Source organism: Megascapheus bottae, chromosome 18 (assembly GCF_031878675.1).
Source record: "Megascapheus bottae isolate mThoBot1 chromosome 18, mThoBot2.hap1, whole genome shotgun sequence".
NCBI classification, from domain to species: Eukaryota; Metazoa; Chordata; class Mammalia; order Rodentia; family Geomyidae; genus Megascapheus; species Megascapheus bottae.
The window spans coordinates 30,074,552-30,096,559 of NC_143526.1; the positions used below are offsets into that span (position 1 = coordinate 30,074,552).

A 22,008-nucleotide genomic window follows, 5' to 3' on the forward strand; every position below is an offset into this window, starting at 1 on the left:
TCCAGCTGATAGAGAGCAGCCCTGACCTTCTGTGGGGCTGAGCTTTTTTAAAGGAGAGCATCACATACAGGTGGTCCTGTTCACCAGCAAAATACCACAATACCACATGCAGGTGGTCAAGCAGTTTGTTTTTTGGGTTTTTTTTTTTTTTTTTGCCAGTCCTGGGCTTGAGCTCAGGGCCTGAGCACTGTCCTTGGACTTTTTCAAGGCTAGAGCTCTACCACTTGAGCCTCAGCACCACTTGGTTTTTTTCTATGTATGTGGTACCGAGGAATCGAACCCGGGTCTTCATGCATGCTAGGCAAGCACTTTAACCACTAGGCCAAACTCCCGGCCTGTTTTTTGTTTTTAGCAAAGAAACAATAACAGAATTAGACAGCTAATCCTGACAAGTTACTACATCATCTAGTTTCATAATACAGCTTTTCTTTCTTTTTTTTTTTTAAGTCTTGTTGATCTGTGCTAGAGCCACATTTCGAGGCAGAATTTCTTTTTTTTTTTTTCCTTTTGGTTGTGGGGCTTGACCTCTGGTCCTGGGCATTGTCCCTGAGCTCTTCAGCTCAAGGCTACCACCCTACCCTTGAGCCACAGCCCCACTTCGCATTTTCTAATGATTGATTGGAGATGAGTCTCCAACTTGGTAATGCCTAGGCTAGCTTTTAACTGCAATCCTCAGATCTCAGCCTCCTGAGTAGCTATTATAGGTGTAGGCCACCCAGCCTGGCTGGTTTTTTTAGTATAGTTTGGATTGATTTTGGTTTCAATTACCTGCAGATATTTCCAGCTCATTGTATTAAAGTCTGAACGAGTTTGTGTAAGAGTAGTTATATATAGTGATAAAAACGTCTACTTCTCTAGCCTGCACGATGGCTCACGCCTGTAATCCTAGCTACTTAGGAGGCTGAGATCCGAGGATTGTGGTTCAAAGCCAGTGGGGTACAAAAGGGTACAAAAGGATCTGAGACTCTTATCTCCAATTAACCTCTAGAAAATGGGAAGTGGGAGAAGTGGGACTTGGCTCAGGGTAGTGTGATAGCCTTGGGCTTAAGAGCTCCGGGACAGCACCCAGGCTGACTGAGTTCAAGTCCCATGACTCACCAAACAAACAAACAAAAAAAGTATACTTCTCTCTGGAGAACTGAGAACAGCAAGCAAAATCAGGCAACCGAGCAAAATAAAGGTCACACAGGTCCTGTGTCTTAAAGAACAGAATAGAAGTAAAGACTGGACTACTAAACTCTTGGAGGGAAGTATAGAATGGATCAAAAATTACTTAAAGTTATTTCTTTAGTGTCAGATTAAAATTTCACAAGAGCCTTAATTTATGAGAAATTTCACTGAGTGAAATCCTATGAATCAAACCCAGTGATATTTTATAGAGAAATAGTAAACTAGATAATGCAGTCAAAAAGGAAAAGAAAACACAGTATTTGAACACTAAAAAACTTTGACCCAGGGCCGGGAGTTTGGCCTAGTGGTAGATGCTTGCCTAGCATGCATGAAGACCCGAGTTCGATTCCTCGGTACCACATATGTAGCAAAAAGCCAGAAGTGAAGCTGTGGCTCAAGTGGTAGAGCTCTAGCCTTAAGAAAAATCCAGGGACAGTGCTCAGGCCCTGAGCCCAAGCCCAGGACTGGCAAAAAACAAACAAAAAAAAAACTTTGACCCAGACCTACAGAATTTGCATTTTTTAGGATTTCATAGGTGATTATTGATATGTACCTTAAATTTTGAGATATGCTGACTTAAACTAGATTTTTTTTCAAAACAATTTTTTATTAAATTTATTAACATTGATTTTTACATCATATTTCAAATGTCATGTTTAACAAGTATTCAAGAAGGGAATCTCTATACAATCATTGGCACATAGATTTTAGAACGTAATTAAAATTAAGCTGAGGGTTTGTGTGTCATAGATACATATTAATATATGTAATAAAACATTCTGTCTATAGAGTATATAACCCATCATAGATTTTTTTTTTTTTTGCCAGTCCTGGGCCTTGAACTCAGAGCCTTAGCACTGTCCTTGGGCTTTCTCAAGGCTAGAGCTCTACCACTTGAGCCTCAGCACCATTTCTGGCTTTTTCTATGTATATGTGGTACTGAGGAATTGAACCCGGGTCTTCGTGCATGCTAGGCAAGCGCTCTACCACTAAGCCAAACTTCTAGCCCTCCATCATAAATTTTTATGTCTATGTAGTTATGTTTCTATCTCCAAGACCATGTCTATAACTTTGGGTACTCAAATATTGAGTCATCGCTCTTGTACTGTTTGGATCTAATATCCACATATTATGGATACCATGCACCTTTTGTTCCTTTGGTCTTGACTTATCTCAACATGATTTGTTCTAATTTCATCCACTTCCCAGTGAATGCCATTATTTTATCTTGTCTATTGGCTATATAGAGTTTTATTGTGAGTGTGTGTGTGTGTATGTATCTCCCACGTTTTTTGTATCCATTCATCTGCAGTAGGGCATCTGGGTTGTTTCCATCTGGCTATTGTGAATGGTGCAGAGATGAACATGGCTGAGCAGGTGTCCTTATTATATTCTGGGTTATGATGCTCAGGATAGAAGCCCAGGATTGGTATGGCAGGATCGTAGGGGAGGTCTGTTTGCAGTTCTTTTTTTGGGGGGGGGGGGTACTGGGGATTGAACGTAGGACATTGCACTTGCTAGGCAAGCGCTTTGCCACTGAGCTACATCCTAGCCCTATTTTCAGTTCTTTAAGAAACCTTCAAACTGCTCTCCAGAAAGGCTGAACTAGTTAACTAGGCATTTTTTTTAAATATGATTTTATTGTTATTAAAGTCAAGCCAGAGATTTTAACAAAATGATTAATTGATGTGATTCTTACTTTCCAAAAGCATTAAAAAAAAAAAACAAAACAAAACAGGGCTAATTTTTCCTACAGAGATCCAAAGGGCTGTTTTATCTACCTCACGTGGAGGAGATAATCACAGTGAAGAAAAGAATTAGAGAATAGAGAATATTTTGGTTTAAGAAAAGGATTAGAGAATAGAGAATATTTTGGTTTAAGAAGTAATCACTTGCCTTGGAAATTGTGTGTGTGTGTGTGTGTGTGTGTGTGTGTGTGTGTGTGTGAATGTTCATTTGTTTTGTCTTGCTGTATAACCCAAACAGTATGGAATTGTTCACCTTCTTCCCTTATTCTTTCACATGCTAGGATTACACTATATAACCCATAACATAGCCTGGAGTGACTATACAACTTTTTTTGGTTTTGGTTTTGTTTTGTTTTGGGTTTTTTTGGTTTGTTTTTGCTCTTTGCTAGTCTTGGGCCTTGAACTTGGGGCCTGGGCACTGTCCCTGAGCTTCTTTTGCTCAAGGCTAGCACCATACCACTTGAGCCACAGCATTACTTCTGGCTTTTTCTATGTGTTTCTGATATTGAGGAGTTGAACCCAGGGCTTCATGCCTGCTAGGCAAGCACTCTACCACTGAGCCACATTCCCAGCCCTGTCCAAGTATTTTTATTTTATTTATATGTGTGTGCGCGCGCACGCGCACAAGTGTGTGTTCATGTTTGTTTGTTCTAGTCCCAGGGCTTGAGCTTCGGCTGGTTGCTGCCTCTGAGCTTTTTGCTCAAGGCTTCTCTTCTTCCACTTACAGCTTTTTTGGTGATTAATTCAAGATAAGAGTGTCAAGAAGCCAGGCCTGATTACAGGCCTGTAGTCCTAGCTACTCAGGAAACTGAGATCTGAGGAACACAGTTCAAAGCCAGCTGGTAGAGGAAAGTTCATGAGACTTCCCCCCCACCTCAGTCCTGGGGCTTGAACTCAGGGCCTGGGCACTGTCCCAAGCCACAGCGGCCTTTTCTGTTTATGTGGTACTGAGGAATTAAACCCATGGCTTCATACATGTACTCTATCACAAAGCCACAGTTCCGGAAATCCCCCGCTACATTCCCAGCCCCCCTAACCTGACTTTTGTGTGTGTGTCGGGGGGGGGGGGGGTCATGGGGCTGGAACTCTGGGCCTGGGCATGCTGTCCCTGAGCTCTTCAGCCCAAGGCTACCACCCTACCCCTGGGCATTATCCCCAAGTTCTTCAGCTCAAGGCTTCCCATTTTCCAGAGGTTAATTGGAGATTAGAGTCTCATGTTCTTTAGTGCCCAACCCAGCTTTGAACAATGATCCTCAGATCTCAGCCTCCTGAGTAGCTAGGATGATAGGCGAGAGCCACTGTGCCAGGTACTTTACCTAACTTTTAAGAGTATAATCTTTTGTTCTTTTTTCATTCTGGTATGAGTTTTGTACGATGTGGTACTGTTGTTGGAATCTAAAATCTGAGGGTTTGAATAGAGAAGTGGTTTCCACATTCTGTTGCATACCATATGGGTACAGTTTTGGAAATAACTAAGGAGTTTGCAGACTGTGGATTCTCCAGCAATTTGATGGCCATGCTACAAACTGGCAAATGTTCTCAATTTCAAATAAAATGTTGCAAATTTAGTTTTAGGAGTTGTTTTCCCCTTATCCAGATGTTCATTTACACACTGACATATTACACACATCCAAGGTCAACACGCTCCCTTTCCTTCCCCTAAGACAAGATCTGGCTACATAGCTCTTAGGCTGGCCTCAATTTTGAGACTCTACTGCCTCATCCTCTGAAGTACATGTAACACCATGCTTGTCAAGACAGAAGTGTTGCATTTATGCTTACTTGATGAGCTAGTTAAATTACACTAAAGAATTAATATGGTATGGCTAGATTATTTTTGGTAATTATTTATTTGTTTGAGATAGCTTGTTTAGCTTCTGAGTGAGATTATAGGTGAGCATTCATGCCTGGAATTTTGGTGTTAATTCAAAAGAAAGTCTCATATGTATAACACATAGGTTAGAAAATGGTGTGAAAAATAACTTTTTTTTTTTTTTTGGCAGTCCTGGGGTTTGAACTCAGGGCCTGGGAATTGTTCTTGAGCTTCTTTTTGCTCAAGGCTAGTGCTCTACTACTTTAGCCACAGCAACACTTTCAGCTATTTCTATTTCTATGGTATTGAGGAATCCAACTCAGGGCTTTATGCATGCTAGACAAGCACTCTACTACTGTTACTTTTCCAGCCCGAAAAATAGCTTTTGTTGTTGTTGGTCAAGGTCTTGGTGCTGTCCCTGAGCTCTTTTTGCTCAAGGCTAGTGCTCTCCCACTTTGAGCCACAGCAGCACTTCCAGATTTCCGATTGTTAATTGGAGACAAGAGTCTCAATGGACTTTTTCCTACCAGCTTTGAACAGCAATCCTCAGATCTCAGTCTCTTAAAGTAGCTAAGGTTATAGGCGGGAGCCATCAGTGCCCAGCTAAAATAACTATTTTTAAGTAAATAAACTTACTGACATGCAGTCTATATATCATACTTTATTTGGTTTTTTTTGACTTAAACAGCCTCAAAGAGGTTCTGCAAGCTCTCAGTCTTACATCCAACTTGAGCTCAAGTGGTTCTTCTGATTCAGCCTCCTGAGTAGCTATAGCTACTCTGTGCCTCCATACTTGTTTTAAAGTGTTCTATCATATCTATCTATCTATCTATCTATCTACCTACCTACCTACCTACCTATCTGTCTAATCTTACCTTATCTAGGTTGGCCATTGGGCTTGAACTCTTGGCCTGAGCTCAAGGCTAGCACTCTTACCACTTTGAGCCACAGTGTCACTTCTAGTTTTCTTGTGGTTAATTGAAGACAAGAGTCTCACAGACTTTGCTGCCCAGGCTGGCTTTAAACTATGATTCTCAGATCTCAGCCTCCTGAGTAGCTAGGATTATAGCTGTGACCTTCTAGCGCCTGGCAAATGTGTACAACTTAATGGTGTTAAGACCCATCTACAAGACAGGCTTGTGGATGGGATCAGTCTTAAGATGGAGAGAAAGAAAATGTATCCATCTTGATATAGACACATATTCAGGTATGCGGTTGATGTAAGGGATAGGAAAAATAGAATGCTTACATTTTGGCCTAAATGAGAGCATTTTGTATCTCACATATTATTGTCATTTATTCTTCCCATTTTGTGTGAATTGCATTTTTGTTGGCTTATTTCCTCACCAGGAAAAATTTTTTTTCTTGTAGTTCTACATTTGAAGCTGTTTTATTCTGCATTTCAAATCATTAGTTCTTCTGAATAATATCTGTAGTCACACTGGACCTGATATGTTTCTGTGCTAAACAAAAGCACACAATCACAAAACTGTGTAGGCATAAATGAGAGGCATATGGGGTGGTGTAAAAGGACCTCTTTAAGAGTTTCATATGCCTGGGTGGGCGAGCTAAACTAATAGCTCCCAGCAGTTCTTCTGAATCAGACATTGTGGAGCCAGTAGTCTAGCGTTTGGAATTCCACTGCCTGTGCAATGGGGTCTGTCTTTTATCCTCCAAACCACCATTTGTTAAATGGCTAATGACCCAGTGGACCTGTTGACAACAAAGGGAGAGACTGGCAAAGATCAAGTTAAAAGGAAAGAAAAGTTCAAAGGTAGGAAAGTAAGATCACAAAGGGTTTAGTCATATTTTCACCCATTCTCTTTCTTTAAAAAATAATTTATTATGGAGAATTTTAAATACACAAAAAGTACAATAGTATAGTAAACTCACATGGATAGCCTCACAGCCCAGCCCAGTGAACTGCCATTTTATCAGACTTAATGCAGGGAAGCCCAAAGTCTGTTAGGTCTTAGTCTTAGGTTTGGTCTACAGACTGTACTAGCTCTTGTCTCTGTGCTTTTATGCTATTAAATATCTCTTTTCTCTGTTTCAGGACCTAGGGTATACAGAGTATTTTGTGGTGATTTTAAAAGGACACCTTTATTTTGTTTAGTTATGGGTCTTGAACTCAGGGCCTGGGCTCTGTCCTTGATCTCTTTTTAGAGTTCAGGGCTAGCACTCTTATCACTTTTAGCCATAACTTCACTTCCAGTAGTTGACTGGAGATAAGAGTCCCATGGACTTACCTGCCCAGATTGGCTTTGAACCATGGTCCTCAGATCTCAGCTTTCTGAGTAGCTAGGATGACAGGCATGAGCCAGCAGTGCCCAGCTGACTCATTACGTCTTACAGTTCTCATACTTGTGTCTGTAGCCCAGATCTCTTACCTAAACTTAGACTTGTTTGTTCAGTTGCCTATGTGGCATCTCTGTTTGGGTATCATATGGAATAATGATGTCCGTATCTGAATCTTATGTCTTTCTTGTCAAGCTATCTCTTACATCAGTTTTTTTGTTTGTTTTTTGTTTTTTTGGTGCCCATCCTAGGGTTTGAATTCAGGGTCTGGGCACTGTCCTTGGATATATTTTGCTTAAGGCTAGTGCTCTGCCACTTGAGCCACAGTGTCACTTCCTGCTTTTTCTGTGTACAGTACTGAGGAATGGAACCCAGCACTTCATGCATGCTAGGTGAGCACTCTCCCACTAGACCAGGCTCCCGGCCCTCATCAGTCTTTTTAAAAAAAAAAAAAGAAAAGAAAAAAAAATATAGTAAAGGTGATGTGCAAAGGGGGTTACAATTAAATAAGTCAGATTATGAGTACATTTCCTGTTGAACAGTGTCACCTCCTTTCTCATTCTCTCCCAGCCCCCCCCCCCCATTTCTCTCCCCTGCAAGTTGTATAGTTCATTTCCAATGTAGTATCTAATGGGTTTACTCTTCTTTGTCCTACTGTTTCTATGTGTCCCCTTCCTCTCCACAAATCAGATAAACATATACAAAACAAAAAAATATGGAACACCTCATAAATTTTTGGATCAGGGACTAATTTTCTTTGTATGTTCCAATTTTAGTAAGCGTGCTGCCAAAGCAAGCACTCTTGTATCAGTCTTCCTCATTCTAGCCTTTAAATACAACTTGAAGTTGTCCTGAACTATCCTTTCCTTTATTACCTACAGCCACAATTTGCTTACTCCACTTTGTGTGTGGGCGGGAGAAGGGGGTTAGTTGTGGAGCTTGCTAGGCAAGCACTTTAACCACTAGGCCAAACTCCCGGCCCTTTTTTTTTTTTTTTTTTTTTTTTAGTTAGGTCATGTTATCTCTCTGCTCAAAATTCTGTTAATGACCTTCATTTTACTCAAGGTAAAGTCAGAATAGTTTTTTGCTTGTTGGTAGATTCTCCCCCTATCATCCTGGCTATCAAAAGCTCTCTTTGAGCTGCCTTTGTCTGCTCATCACTTAACCTCTCTGAACTCATGTCCCACCTGTTTTCCCAGGTTGTCACATAGATCCATTTCCATTTTCTTAAATGCTGCTTGCCTGATCTTTTCTCTGGATCTTTACCTAGACTGTTGTTTTTTTCATTTCTCCTATAGCTCCTTTCTATACTTCCTTATTGTAAAGCCAACAAGACACAATTGTACTGTGTACCACTACATCTCCTAACATGCCACTGTTGGCCCCTAAACAACAGTAGTTTAAACTGCATAAGTTTATGCAATCAGTATGAGATGACTCCATGGACATATCCAGTTTTGCTGTCATCCCCAGTGACTTGAAACAATTTGAAAACACTAGCAGATAAAGTTTATATCTTAGTCATTGAAAAAAGAAATCCTCTTTGAATTTAACCTATACTACATAGTGAGACTGTCTCACAGGTAGCTCATGAATATATAGGTCATACAGTTGTACTTATCATATGTTTTCCATAGATGTATACAAATCTGTTAAAAAGTTAAAATCTTCAAGGCATGATGGCATATAACTATAACCCCAGCACAGGCAGGAAGATTGCAAATCTGAGGCCAGGCTAGGCTGTATGCATAGGAGACCCTGGTTTTTTTGTTTTTTGTTTTTTGTTTTTTTTTTTTTTTGTTTTGTTTTGTTTTTTTTTGCCAGTCCTGGGCTTGAGCTCAGGGCCTGAGCACTGTCCTTGGACTTTCTCAAGGCTAGAGCTCTACCACTTGAGCCTCAGCACCACTTCCAGCTTTTTTCTATATATGTGGTACCGAGGAATCGAACCTGGGTCTTCATGCATGCTAGGCAAGCACTTTAACCACTAGGCCAAACTCCCGGCCCTGGTTTTTGTTTTTTTAAAGTAAGGCAGGGTGCGGTAGCTCACACCTGTTTGTAATCCTGGCTGTTCTGGAGGCTGAGATCTGAGTATTGTGGTTCAAACCCAGCCTGGACACTAAAGTTATGAGACTCTTATTATCTTCAATCAACCACAAGAAAACTGGAAGTAGTGCTGTGGCTCCAGTAGTGCGATAGCCTTCAGCTGAAGAGCTCAAGGACAGCACCCAGGCCCAGAGTTCAAGCCCTATGACCAACCAAAAAAAAAAAAAAAAAGGTGAATGTTAGAATTGGTATACACAAGTATTTACACACCATACATTAAGCCACTTATGGTTGAAAGGAAGGTAAATATGAAGGTTTAGGGCTAAGCATGTAGTTAGTTCAGTGATAGAGTGTTTGCCTAGCAAACCTTTTCTGAAAAATTTCCAGCTCCATCTGGGCATCTGTGGCTCATACCTGTAATCCTGGCTACTTAGGAGGCTGAGATCTGAGGATTAGGGTTTGAGGCCAGTCCAGGTAGGAAAGTCCATTAAACTCTCGTCTCCAAATAACCAAAAAACAAACAAAAAAACCCCAAAAACTTACAGGAAGTAGAACTATGGCTAGATTGTTAGAGCACTAGCTGCGAGCCAGATAGCTAAGGGGCTAAGAAACAATGCCCAGGTTCCGAGTTCAAACTCTAGTACTAGCACCAAAAAAAAAGAAAAAAACCCACAGTGGCCTTTCCCGCCAGACCTGTAGGTCATTTTGGATTTTTTTTGTGTGTAGTTCACAGGATTTGAACTCTGGGCCTGGGTGCTGTCTCAGAGTACTTCACCTCAAGGCTACCCCTTTACCCCTGGACCTGGGCATTGTCCCTGAGCACTTAAGCTCAAGGCTACCCCTACCTCTGAGCCATAGCCTCACTTCCCATTTTCTAGTGAATAGTTGGAGATAAGAGTCTTTCACCCTGCTTGGATTTTAAATTTATTGCTATATATATAATAATTACAAAATGTTTTATCTTTGGCTTGTTAATATGATTCACAAGTGAATTGTTTGTCTTTATTTTCTCACAATCAACCATAAAAATGAATTCTATTAAAACTCAAAATTTTGCTGTAAAAAATCAAATGTAGGGGCCCATGAGTTTGGCTTAGTGGTGCCTAGCCTAGCATGCACGAAGACCTGGGTTCGATTCCTTGGTACCACACACTTAGAAAAAGCTGGAAGTGGTGCTGAGGCTCAAATGGTAGAGTTCTAGCCTTGAGAAAAATCCAAGGAACATGCTCAAGCCCTGAGCTTAAGCCCAGGACTGGCAAAAAAAAAAAAAAAAAAAAAAAAAAATCAAATGTAGAAGACTTGAAGTAAATGTAAATAGTAGATACCATATTGGTGCCAACTGAGGAAATATGATTAGATTTAGTTAATAAATAAATCTGTTAACATGATCTGTCATGTGCCAATTTGAATAATAGAAGCATTACTGTAGGAGGATATTTTGTTATGTCCTACAAGGCCTGTATCTTTTGCACAAGTCTACCATGTTCTTGGTATTTGATAATCATTAGTTAATAATAATACTGAGTTTGGTGGCTCTTAAATTGTTTATCTGAGCTGGGCACGGTGGCTCACTCCGAGCTACTTAGTAGGCTGAGATCTGAGGATCACAGTTCAAAGCCAGCCCAGGGGCCGGGAGTTTGGCCTAGTGGTTAAAGTGCTTGCCTAGCATGCACGAAGACCCGGGTTCGATTCCTTGGTACCACATACATAGAAAAAAGCCAGAAGTGGTGCTGAAGCTCAAGTGGTAGAGCTCTAGCCTTGAGAAAGTCCAAGGACAGTGCTCAGGCCCTCAGCTCAAGCCCAGGACTGGCAAAAAAAAAAAAAAGCCAGCCCAGTCACAAAAGTCCGTGAGACTTATCTCCAATTAATAGACAAGCACATAGCTTTCTATGGTCTTATTTACATTTGCCAGTGCCATGGTTTGAACTCAGGGCTTCATGCTTCCTTAGGCAGGCACTCTATTATTTGAGCTGTTTCTTTAGCCCTGTGATGATTTGTGTGTTTTGTTTTTGGTGCTGTTCTTTGGGCCTGAACTCAGGCCGGGGCACTGTCCCTGAGCTTGTCTGCTCAAGGCTAGTGTATTCTACCTACCACTTGAGCCACAACTCCACTTCTGGCTCTTGGGGTAGTTAATTGGAGATAGAGTCTCATAGATCTTTTTTCCCTGGGCTGACTTTGAACTGCAGTCCTCAGATCTTTGCCTCCTGAGTAGCTAACAGGCATGAGCCGTCCTCATGCCTGTGCTCAGGCATTATGCTAGTGCTCAACTCAGCTCTGTCCCCAGTGGATCCCCTCATTCCCTTAATGTTTGAGACAATCAACAAACCAAAACAACTATGAGTTCCTGTTGACAATTCCAAATCCGGATATAAATACACCAGAGAAGAGACCAGTAGTTTTCCTTAAAAAGAACATTAAAAAATTGTTTTAATTATTACTGTTTATTGTTGCTGGTACTAGGGCTTGAACTTGGGGTTTAATGCAGTCTAGGTAAAGTACTCTGTCACTGAGGTTTATTCCCAGCTCACCCCTTCCACTTTTGAGACAAGGTATGGTCCAGGCTAGTCTTGACCTCATGGGTTTAACAATCCTTTGCCCCCAGTCTCCCAAGTAGTGATCTATATACAGATAATACTTCTTTTTTTTTTGGCCAGTCCTGGACTTGAGCTCAGGGCCTGAACACTGTCCTTGGACTTTTCTGAAGGCTAGAGCTCTACCGCTTGAGCTATAGCACCACTTCTGGCTTTTTTTCTATGTATGTGGTACCGAGAATTCGAACCTGGGTCTTTGTGCATGCTAGGCAAGTACTGTACCACTAGGCCATACTCCCGGCCCATTCTTTTTGAAGCACCTTTTGTTCATGCTGGACAATAGTGTGTATAGTATATACTGTTCTTGCTATGCTATAGATCTAGACTTCATGATACTGATACTGACTAGGCATATGACATTTATTCTTTAACTTCCTTAACTATAACATTGAGGAACTGTAGGTTCCTGGTAAATATTCAGGACATTAGAGTCTCCCCCCACCCCCATAGGTCATGGGCTATGAACTTCTGGGCCTTGGCACTCTATACCACTTTGAGCCACAACAAAACTTCGGGTTTTTTTTTTTTTTTTTTTTTTTTTTTTGGTTTGTTTCGTTGGTCATGCAGCTTGAACTCAGGCTGGGCGCTGTCCTTGAGCTCTTCAGGTCAAGGCTTCTGCCCTACCCCTGAGCCACAGTGCCACTTCCAATTTTCTAGTGATTAATTAGAGACAGTCTCGCAGACGTTAGTGCCCTGCTGGCTTTGAACCGAGATCCTCAGATCTCAGCCTCCAGAATAGCTAGGATGATTACAGGCGTGAGCCACCAAGCCCAGCTCACTTCTGGTTTCAAGATAAGAGTCTCACAGACTTTTCGTGCCCTGGCTGGTTTTGAACCACAATCCTCAGTTCTCAGTTCTCTCTTCTGAGTAGCTAGAATTACAGGCGTGAGTCCACCAGTGCCCCATTAGAATAGTTTCTGACTCAACCTGTGGATATTAATAGCTGTAACTATTAATATCACCACCAGTACTAGTATGAACTAAAACCCTGAAATATAGCCATAAAGTTTTCCTAAATCTGGAAGTGGCACTGTAGTATAGAGTGCTGGCCCTGAGCTGAAGAGCTCAGGGACAGTGCCCAAGCCAAGAGTTCAAGCCCCACTACTGACCAAAAAATGTCCCCATGAGTCTGGGCAAAAAGTTAAGGAGATTCTGTTTTTATAAACTAAGTGAGGTGTGATGGTGCAGACCTGTTGTCTTAGGTACTTGGGAAGCAGATGTCGGAGCATTACAGAAGCTAGTTTGAGATTTCATCCAAAAAACAACTAAGAGTAAAAAAATTGGACACATTTATGGATAGACATGAAAGCCTTTCCTTTTTTGGGGGGGTGGGTCATGGCACTTGAACTCAGCCTGGGTGCTGTCCTGAGCCCTTCAGTTCAAGGCTACCCCCTACCTTGAGCCAAGCCCCACTTCCCTGTTTTCAAGGGGTTAATTGGAGATAAGTCTCAGGTCCCTTTGTGCCCAGGCTGGTTTGAACCTTGATCCTCAGATCTCAGCCTCCTGAGGAGCTAGGATTACAGGCATGCACTACAGCTCCTGGTAGGAGCACTGTCTTTGAGAAAGCTCAAGGATAGTGTCCAGGTTCTGAGTTCAAGCCCCTGCACTGACAAAGAAGGAAAAGAAAAGGAAGGAAGGAAAGAAAAAGAGAAAAGCAAGCAAGCAAGCAAGCTGGGCACCAGTGGCTCATGCCTGTAATCCGAACTACTCAGGAGGCTGAAATCTGAGAATGGCAGTTCGAAGCCAGCCCGGGCACAAAGTCCATGAGACCCTTCAATTAAACACCAGAAAACTGGAAATGGAATGGTAGAGTGCTAGTGTTGAGCTGAAGAGCTCAGGGACAGTGCCTAGGCCCAGAGTTCAATCCCCATGACTGACAGAGAGAGAGGGCAGGGGAGGAAGGGAGAGGAAAGGAAAGGATTATTTATGGATTCCAGATATCCCAAATACTGTACATAATTAAGGGTTAAGTAATTATAGCCATATCTTATGGTTATATGGAGTTTCTCTCTCTCTCTTTTTTTTTTTTTTTGCCAGTCCTGGGCTTGAGCTCAGGGCATGAGCCCTGTCCTTGGGCTTTCTCAAGGCTAAAGCTCTACCTCTTGAGCCTCAGCACCACTCCCAGCTTTTTTCTATGTATGTGGTACCGAGGAATCGAACCCGGATCTTTGTGCATGCTAGGCAAGCACTCTACCACTAGGCCAAACTCCTGGCCCCAGGAGATTCTCATTTTTAAGGGGGCTTTAACTCAGGGCTTTACACTGTCACTCATCTTTTTAAAAATATAATTTTAGCCGGGTGCAGTGACTCACACCTTTAATCCTAGCTATTCAGGTGGCTGAGATCTGAGGATTGAGGTTCAAAGCCATCCTGGGCACTAAACACCATGAGACTCTTATTTACGATTAACCACTGAAAAAACGGTGAATGGCACTGTGGCTCAAGGGGTAGGGCAGTAGCCTTGAGCTGAAGAGCTGAGGGACAATGCCCAGGCTTAGAGTTCAAGTCCCATGACTGACCCCCCCCAAATACTATATATATATATATATATATATGGTTTTATTGTTATCATTGTCAGGTAGCAAGTACTTTTTTTTTTTTTTTTGGGTGGGTCATGAGGCTCAAGGCTAGCATATACTGCTTGAGCCATAGTACCACTTCTTGCTTTTTCTGTGTAGTTTATTGGCAATATGAGTCTCATGGACTTTCCTGTCCTGCCTGGCTTTTACCCAAGATTTTCAGATTTCAACCTCCTGAGTAGCTAGGATTACAGGGCTGAGCCCCTGGTGCCCAGCTATGAGTACATTCCTTTTTGGACCATATCACCCTCTCCCTTTGCTTTTTTACTCATAGCTGGTACTTGAGCCAAGTCTCCAATTCTGGCTTTTTGCTTGTTTTATGGAGATAAGAGTCTCTTGGATTCATGGGACTGGGCAGACTTTGAATTGCAATTCTCAGTCAGCCTTCTGAGTAGCTAGGGTTATATGTGTGAGCCCATCAGATCTTTTCATTCTTAATGTATCCAGGACTAAGCTAAGTTTCCCTTCCATTTAACTTTTTTCTAAAATATAGGTTCACAGGAAGTTGTAAAAAAAATGCCCAGAAGGATGTCTTCGACCTTTTACCTTGTTTACTCCAATGGGTGTGTGTGTGTGTACATGCGCGTGCATGTGCTCCATTTAAAATTGTTATTATAAAGGTGATGTACAGAGGGGTTATAATTTCATAAGTCGGTACATTTCTTTTTGGTTAATGTCACCTCTCTTCCAGTTTTCTTCTCCAATCTTCACCCACATGTTATATAGATCATTTTCAACAGTGTCCAATGGTAACATGTAACTATAATGGCAGTTTTCAGTTATCATTCAGAAACTGACTCAAGCAGCTATTATAATCTACCTTTTGGGTATGAAGGATTCAACTCTGAACATGTGTGGTTCTATCTCTGAATTTTCAAAATCTCAATTATGTACCAAATATCTTTTATTCTGGCTGCTCTTTGTTGAATTCTCTTAATGTTAAGCATGTCCCTCACATTCTTGTTTGCTTGCCTTTAAAACAATTTTTGCACCGTGTCTTACCTTTCATTTATAATAGCTAACAGCACCAGAACCCATGTTGCCTGCATTGTCTTATTTTAATCACGTGTCAGTTTGCAGTGCTACCAAGTCTGGATCTGAGAAACAGCTTGTATGAGTCATTTACTTACATTTCTGTTTATATTCCCCCAAGTCATTTGCATTTTTAATATTTTATGCAATTTACATTACATTTACAATTCACTTTGTGAAGTAGTTTGTCAAATGTAGAACCTAAAAATTGGCACAAAACAGAAGCTATTAAACAATAGAAAAATTAGACAAGATGTAGGACTTTAAATGGCAATTGCTAAACATTTCAATGTTCCTAAAAATATGAGTCTGTGTGTTTAAGTGTATCTCTACATGTTATTCCACTAAGGTTTTAAGCAATTTAGGTTTTGTACAATATTCTTGCTGTTTTTGTCAGCCATAAACAAATTACACGTATTTAACAAGTTAATGTCAGATTGGCCAGGAGCCACAGGGAGGTGTGTACTTAGTGACATCAGCTGGCAAAGAGCCTGGTAACGGAGGGCTGGAAGGGTAGTGGAGAGAGAGGAAGCAGGAGGGAGAGAGGGAGAGAGAGGCTGACTGTATCTGGGGATTCTGGCAAGGTGAAGAGCTGGTCTGTTTGGCAGGACCTTCCCATCTGGGATCCATCTGTGTTTCCCTGGAATGGGACAGGCAGCTCTAGTCAGTGAGAAATCGCAGATGTGAGAGAGCTGACACATGTCCAGCTAATGAAAGGAGGAGGAAGGCTAGTCTCGGATTGGGCTTTGAAGATTAGAAGGAGAAAAAAGAGCTTTTTAATATCTATTTCAAATAAATTTGGTAAATTAAGAATCTGGATTGTTATAATCTGGGCATTTGGGGTAAGTACATTTTACTTTAGTGTTGGAGGATAAAATGCAGAATTCCCTGCCTTTCCAAAACATAATGCTGTGAAATGTTTGTTGATTGATGTTTGCTGTATGTTTAGCCTGTGCTCAGTCTCATTTTGATACTTCATGTTGCTGTGTTTCTATCTTGTTTTAGTAGCTACTTTTATATTCTCAACTCTGTGCTTTTTTGAACACAAAGTTTAGTTAATAATCACATGGAATATATGAATTCTACAAGTAGAAATATAGTCCTACTATCTCACGTCCTTCTGTGATACTTTGAGGGATGTTTCCCCCTCAAGTATGGATAGTATAACTAGGGAATATTAAAGAGTTCATAAAATACTATTTCCTGTTGTCAGGTTTTATCCCAGTATAATTTGTCAAATTACAAACTCAAAGATTGCATTAAAGCTAATATTTATTTATTTTTAGATGATTTTCAGCTATTTAAAAATCACATTGTACTCTTGTTGTTTTCACTTTACAGAGTAAACATCAGATGTAATTTGAATTGAGTTTAGTATATTCATATGTATATAACCATATTCTATATAACCATAGTAGTTGTGGTGCTTATTCACTCATTCATTTTTGCTATTTCTGTAGTGTTTACTTGTTTTAGAGGCTTCCAAATCTAAATAGTTCTAAGAGTTTGAGTGGTAAATACTATATAGCCATTATTCACTAGTTCTTCTTGAGCAACAGCATACTAGTTGAGTCCCTATTTTTGTACAATTCTTACTTAGCGTTATCAGGAAAGTTTGCCTACATATAGAAGGCATATAGATTGTTTCAGAAGTTTCTAGATATTTATTTCTCTATTGCAATAGTTTCCTACGCCCATTCAATCTAAGAATTGGTTTTGTCATCCTGTTTTCAAGTTACTCTTGCATCCACCTCTTAAATTCATCTGTTATGTGCCATCTTTGCTAAGCCTCTCTATAGCTATAGTCTGGACAGCATTCCAAGTATTATAATGCAAATGAATCCATTAGACTATACCAGAACAGAAGAACTTTGAGAGTCAGTTTATAAGAACAAGTGTGGAATTGTATTATTTTGTAACTATACTATCCAAATTATATACTCATTCCCATAAATCTGAGTTCTCACATAGGAAATTTAAACAACTTTGATTTCTTTTTCTTTTTCTTTTTTTTCTTTTTTTTTTTTTTTTTTGCCAGTTCTGGGCTTGAGCTCAGGGCCTGAGCACTGTCCTTGGACTTTCTCAAGGCTAGAGCTCCAGCACTTGAGCCTCAGCACCACTTCCGGCTTTTTTCTATGTTTGTGGTACCAAGGAATCGAACCCGGGTCTTCATGCATGCTAGGCAAGCACTTTAACCACTATGCCAAACTCCCGGCCCACAACTTTGATTTCTTAAGTACTTCACCATTAAATTGAATATTGGATGAGAAACAGTACTGAACTATCATATATTTTCAGGTAGAGGAAATTTTCTTGTGCTGATCTTGAGTCTTAAACTCAGGGCTTAGGCTCTGTCTCTGAACTTTTCTTTCTTTTTTTCTTTCTTTTTTTCTTTCTTTTTTTCTTTCTTTCTTTCTTTCTTTCTTTCTTTCTTTCTTTCTTTCTTTCTTTCCTTCCTTCCTTCCTTCCTTCCTTCTTTTTTTTTTTTTTTGCCAGTCCTGGGCTTGAGCTCAGGGCCTGAGCACTGTCCTTGGACTTTCTCAAGGCTAGAGCTCTACCACTTGAGCCTCAGCACCACTCCTAGCTTTTTTCTATGTATATGGTACAAAGGAATCCAACCCGGGTCTTTGTGAATGCTAGACAAGCACTCTACCACTAGGCCAAACTCCCGACCCTTCTTTTCTCCTTCCCCCCTCCCCCATTACTGGGGCTTTAACTCAGGGTCTGAGCACTGTCTTGGGCTTTCTCAAGGCTAGAGGTCTATCACTTGAGCCACACCACCACTTCTGGCTTCTTTTTTTTTGGGTGGGAGGTGTCATGGGGCTTGAACTTGGCCTGGGCACTGTCCCTGAGCTCTTCAGCTCAAGGCTACCGCCCTACTCTTGAGCCAAGCCCCACTTCCCGTTTTCTAGAGGTTAACTGGAGATAAGAGTCTCAGGTCCTTTTGTGTGCAGGTAGGCTTTGAACCTTGATCCTCAGATTTCAGCCTCCTGAGTAGCTAGGATTACAGATGTGAGCTACCGAATCCAGCTTTCTCTTTTTTCTTTTCTTTTTCTGTGTATGTCGTACCGAGGTATTGAACCTGGGTCTTCGTGCATGCTAGACAAGCACTCTACCACTAGGCCAAACTCTTGGCCCCTCTGAACTTCTTTTGCTTATGGCTAGGGGGTCTACCACTTGAGCTCCAGCTCCATGTCCAACATTTTTGGTAATTTAGTGGACATGAATCTCATAGAATTTCCTGCCCAGGGCAACTTTGAATTGCTAGGATTACAGGCCTGAGCCATCAGTCCTGCCAGAAGGAACTTTTTAATGGGTCTCTACAACTTTCATCTGTACCAAATTAATTGAATGATATTGGAAACACACTGGGTTTCTTTTGACAGTTGCAATCTCAGCATCTTTGAGGCTTGTCTGAATATTTAAGAAGATAGAGCGTTTATGTTGAATTTACAAGATATCCTTTCAGTGAACACTTTATATATACCCTTACGAGACACCTTCCTGGGCATGGATGGGGAGGAAAGGACTAATGTTAAAAGTATAATACAAGCTGTAGTCTGCTGTGGAGCAGAGGCAAAAAAAAATAGTTACAATGGTATTAAAATAACTTTTTCTTTTTTGGTATTAGGGATTGAACACTGGACGTTGCACTTGCCTAGGCAACTTGCCACTGAGTTACATCCCAGCACCTGAATAACCTTTTTTTGTTTTGTCTTTGGTCAGTTGTGGGGCCTGAACTGAGGGCCTGGACTCTTATGTTAAGGCTAGTGCTCTCAGTCTCATGTAGCTAGGATTACAGGTCAGAATAACTTTCCCTCCTCCCTGCCCCTCAAGGATTAAACCCAAGGCCTCCCCCATCCTCCTCTTTTTTTTTTTTTGGCCAGTCCTGAGCTTAAGCTCAGGGCCAGAGCACTGTCCTTGGATTTTTCTCAAGGCTAGCACTCTACCACTTGAGCCTCAGCAACACTTCTGGCTTTTTTCTATGTATGTGGTACTTAGGAATGGAACCTGGGTCTTTGTGCATACTAGGCAAACACTCTACCACTAGGCCAAACTCCCAGCCCTGAACCCAAGGCCTTTTACAAGCAAAAGCAAGTGCTTTACCATTGGCCATGCTCCTGCCCTCATAAATGCTTTCTATGCTGAAGTTTTAAGAAACATAGACAAAAACATATATTTAAATATGCTATCCAGTGACTGTAAATAAAGGTGGTTGGTTAAAAGCCCTGCTAGTCCAGGCGCCCGTTTCTCACGCCTATAATCCTTGCTACTCAGGAGGCTAAGATCTGAGGATCACAGTTCAAAGCCAGCCCAGGCACAAAAATCCATGAGATTCTTATTTCCAGTGAACCACCAGAAAACTGGAAGTGGTGCTGTGGCTCACATGATAGAATGCTAGCTTTGAGCTGAAGAGCTCAGGGACAGCACCTAGGCCCAGAGTTCAAGCCCCATGACCTTAAAAAAAAAAAAAAAAAGTCCTACTAGTGCTGTGGGATAGTATAGTTATATAGCATGCTCTGGGTTCAGTTGCCAAAACCAAAGGGAAAAAATTTCTGCCAGGATCAGAACCATTCTGGAGAGTGGTTGTTTGTTATCATTGTTATAACTAATACTTCCTGAAAAGGTATGCAAACATTCTGAGAAGCTTTATTATTATGAAAAAATGGAGACATCTTCTAAATTCACTATTAGGATGAACCAAGGATTTTTTTCATGGCATATCTGTTGAACTGAAGTTCAAATGCAATTCAATAAAGCCAATAAACTGGAGATGAGGATAATGGCATTAAAATAACATCTTTGCAACAAATGTTTTTGAGTTTGATTAACATTTTATGCACAACTAGAAAATTGAAATGGGTCTACAAGATTGTTGGCTCCTTTCTTTTTTTTCTTTCGGTCAGTCATGGGACTTGAACTCTGGGCCTGGGTGTTGTCCCTGAGCTCTTCAGCTCAAGGCTTCCTCCCTACCCCTTGAGCCACAGCGCCACTTCTACTTTTCTGGTGATTAATTGAAGATAAGAGTCTCACAGACCTTAGTGCCGGGCTGGCTTTGAACCATGATCCTCAGATCTCAGCCTCTTGAGTAGCTAGGATTACTGGATGAGCCACTGCACCCAGCTTTTGGCTCCATTCATTGATGATCATTTGAAGGTTACTCGGTGCTAGACGTGCTCCTAAGTCCTGCATGATGACCTATGGACAGTGTTAGGGTTAGTAAACCTCCTTTCATCCCTCCAACCTTCCCTCTGTTCTCTCCTCGTTTCCTTTTCCATGCTTGCTAGGATCCATACCTCCAGACCTATATTTTTGTTGTTGTCTGTTGCTAATGGCTAGACTTGTTTTTTTTTCAATATGAATTATCAGCCAAATGTTGGTGGCTCATTGTTTGTGATCTTAACTACTAAATCTAGAGGATCACAGTCTGAAGCCAACCAGGGCAGAAAGCCAACCAGGGCAGAAAAGTTCTCCAGACTCCATCTCCAAAATAGCAAAAAGCAGAGCTGGAGACATAGCTTAAGTGGTGGTGCAACAGATGAACAAACAAAGCCAAGCAACTATGAAGCCCTAAATATAAACCCCAGGACTAATGGGTCAGGGGAGATAAAATATAAAGAAGATAAAATACACATGGATATATGAAAGTGTTAAGTCTTAGAAATTACTACCAATAGAGGAATCTGGATCTCATGGAGGAGGCAGCATTTTGATGAGAAAATAGGAAGGCAGGAAGGATTTAGAGTCTTAATATGAGATTGAAGCATCTTGGGTGGATGAAAAAGTTCATTTTTAAAGACCTCCTGCAGAAGTCAGACTTTGTCAGATATGTATTAATTTCTACTGTGCTTTGAAGTCAGCCTATCTTTTGCTCTCTTTCAAAACCTAGAGCAGTTGTTGGCTTCTGACAGTTATGTACCTCCATACCCTCTACACTGAGTTTATGGCTTATGTACTAGTGTAATTTTAAAAACGTTTCCTATATGCTATGTACTGTTAGATCATGCCTGTAATCCTAGTTACTCAGGAGGCAAAGGTCATGGTTTGAAGCCAGCCTGGGCAGGAAAGACTGTGAGATACTTATCTCCAATAGTCTACTCAAAGAACCTGGAAATGGAGCTGTGGGTCAGCTGGTAGAGCACTAGTCTTGAGCAAGAGACGTTTAGAGACAGTGCCCAGGCCACGTTCAAACCCTAGGACTGGCCAAGAAAAGAAAGAAAAGTCTCCTATAGTGGACTGTGGTGACCTTTTCTCCTTCTAGTTCAAGTCAATAAATTAGTGCTGGCTGTATCTTGAAGAAAAGCAACCTGATATCACTGGTTGTTATTACTTGTGAATGGGCTTTCCAAACAGTATTTAACTTTGAAGAACTATGATTGGTTTGATGCCTGGCTGTGTGGTTATACAGCTATGTAGTGATGCCATACAAATTTATTTTGCCAAAAAATGGAAAAAAAACCCTCTTTATGTTTTGTTTATTACTGTGCAGCTTTTTAAAGATTATTTCAAAGTTCTATGTAGAATGTATTGTCTGCATTGTCTCTTATAGCTGAAGCTTGAAGAAAACAGATTTTCATTGGGTTGTGATAGTTAGGGCAGGTAGAAGAAAGGCAGTGGAAATACTGAATGTAGCCATGAATAAATTTAGCTGTCATATTTGAGCTTGCTTTCTCAACTGCAACATGAGAGTAAAGTGAATGCTAATGGCTAACAATAAATAATACGATAGTTGC

General features: G+C 41.0%; 1 protein-coding gene and 1 pseudogene across 4 annotated transcripts in view; one reads left to right on the plus strand and one right to left on the minus strand.

The window, feature by feature from the left end:
* Cbfa2t2 (CBFA2/RUNX1 partner transcriptional co-repressor 2) overlaps window positions 1-22,008 on the plus strand; it is a 93,135-nt gene that overhangs the window by 13,114 nt on the left and 58,013 nt on the right. The window contains exon 1 of one of the 4 annotated variants that reach the window (XM_090352184.1): window positions 15,658-16,116. The exons of the other annotated variants lie outside the window; for them this stretch is intronic. The gene's annotated coding sequence lies outside the window, so the exon portion shown is untranslated. Of the gene's footprint in view, window positions 1-15,657; window positions 16,117-22,008 lie in introns of those variants that run through there. 4 annotated transcript variants of the gene reach the window in all.
* Window positions 7,739-7,829, minus strand: LOC150050382 (U6 spliceosomal RNA; annotated as a pseudogene).